Raw genomic sequence first — 2,554 nt, 5'->3', positions numbered from 1 at the left:
GGCCGTCTTTTTTCGCTTTATTTAGAAATCTTTTGTGGAGAACTAGATGAAAATACAAATACGATTTTTTCACCATATATTTATTGATATCTTGACCATGCGCAGTAATTTTTTCAGCCCGATAGCATATGAAGCTCAGTATTAAAATACAGAGCAATTTATACACCCATCTCTAAAAAAGGTGCTTTTCTGCTGACACGCGAGAGAGCACTGTAATCATCTTAAAGAAAAAAATGTAAACGGCATTTTAACGTGCGGCCTTCACCACTGTCAGCAAACTAGAATTATTAAACAATATTGGAAGTTAAAGTTTTGGTGCCCTAGTAAATTTTTTTTTGTGAATTTTAGCGGTTTTTCTTTAATGAATAAAAAAAAACTACTGAATGAATCGCAATTATCCTAGTTTGCGGACCGTAAAAATATGTTCTATGGTGGCAGCAATTTGTCAATATGCATTTTTCGAGAAAACGCATGTGAGAAGTAGAATGTGATTTCATCATCATCAACGGCGCAACAACCGGTATCCGGTCTAGGCCTGCCTTAATAAGGAAATCCAGACATCCCGGTTTTGTGCCGAGGTCCACCAATTCGATATCCCTAAAAGCTGTATGGTGTCCTGACCTACGCCATCGCTCCATCTTAGGCAGGGTCTGCCTCGCCTTCTTTTTCTACCATAGATATTGCCCTTATAGACTTTCCGGGTGGGATCATCCTCATTCATATGGATTAAGTGACCCGCCCACCGTAACCTATTGAGCCGGATGAGAGAGAATGTGATTTGCAGCCATAAAATCTTAACTGATAATTAAACTGTTATACCTAGTTCATAAACCTTAGGTTTCACCAAGAAATACATGTATAGCCTTGGCTTCAATTCTCGTGCTTTTAGTGAAGTCATTCGAACGTCATTCGGACCGAAAAATACGCGCTTAATTACGGCGATCGGGCATAAATCTAATATGTGACTTATTACGTGTTTATCACTATAATTTCCGAACGACTCCGAATATCAAAAAATCACCTTCATAATTCTACACTAGATGTAGATGATTTTTGTGCCAAAAAAAAATCGATTCCACGGTTTCGACACACGGAATGACCCCCTTAAGCACTCATTTTGAGATTAATCCCCTTCAGACTCCATTCCACATCACATAAATGGACAAAAAGGAAATGATTTCACAAAAAGTACGAATTATTTAAGAATCCATCAAAATGCCATATTTTCACTCAATAGTTTACTATTGGAAGCACTGTTATTGTATTATGAAGTTGCTGCTTTTAACAGATTTAAATATAATATTTCCAACATTCATTTCAAATTTATTTTCGAGCCCCGACCATAAAGTTTATATTACTTTATGCGTTTACGTCAAAAGGGATTATTATTTCTCTCAATTCCATTAAAGGGTTTCATAACAATTTTCCAGTACAACATTTTTCTATTTTTGAATTTTCATTGATTATTGGAGACTCGACCAATGAAGTTATTATTAGGTTGTTGCACATGAAATGACCGATTTCAACTTTTGAACCGTTGTTCTGGATATATGAGGTCGTGCATTGTCATGAAGGAGATTCACACCATCTCTGTGACTTATCTCGGCAGTTGAATAATCAATTTTTGGTACATTTCCTCGAGTTGGGTGCACTATTTCTGTGCATTTATCGTTTCTCCAGGTGCCAAAAAAGAATAGTGGATAACTCCAGCTGTAGACCACTAAACAGTCACCATTACTTTCTTCGGATGGAGGCTTGGTTTCGGCATATGCTTCGGTGGCTCATCAGCATCTAGCCATTATGCTGATCGGCGACGATTGTCGTATAATATCCACTTTTCATCACATGTCACTATCCTGTGCAGAAAGGGATCGCTTCTGTTGCTGGAGAGTAATGAACTGCAAATTTCCATCCACAGCGCCATGTTTTGCTCCGTAAGAGCATGCGGAACCCATTTGTCGAGCTTTTTCATCTTTCCAAGTTGTTGCAAGTGTCGGGAAACTGTCGAAAAGTTTACTCCCAGTTTCTCTGCAATGTCTCTCACAAACTGACGTGTGTCAGATTCGACTAGCAAACGCAGCTCGTCGTTGCCAATCGATGGTCCTGGATGCCCACGTGGCTCACTTTGAAGGTTTACGTCGTCTGACCGGAATTTTTCGAACCACAGCTGTGTGGTTCGTTCGCTAATCGTATCAGCTCCAAATGCGTCGTTAATGTTCCCGGTCGCCTGTTTAAATGTAGCAGTATTTATACTTCATTATCTGGCACCAACAGCGCCAACTGGTGGTGGTTTGATACAGCAAAATCGCAACTAACTTTACTTGACTGCCAAATCGGGCACAACCTAATAATTAATGAAACTTATTAATCTAATCTAAGCCTAGCAGATCCAGTGATAAGCCATTCGCACAGAATTCCACAATATTTCATAATTTATGACGAATCTATCCTGCATCATGTTTTCAAATCACCCTCTGTCTTTCAAAAACCAAAATCAACTCAAGCCCAGGCTTAGCACTTTTTTTCATGGCCAGTTTGTTGATTTATAGCAATA

The sequence above is a fragment of the Hermetia illucens genome, chromosome 2, assembly GCF_905115235.1.
Source record: "Hermetia illucens chromosome 2, iHerIll2.2.curated.20191125, whole genome shotgun sequence".
NCBI lineage: Eukaryota > Metazoa > Arthropoda > Insecta > Diptera > Stratiomyidae > Hermetia > Hermetia illucens.
Note: the sequence above shows the minus strand (reverse complement) of the source record.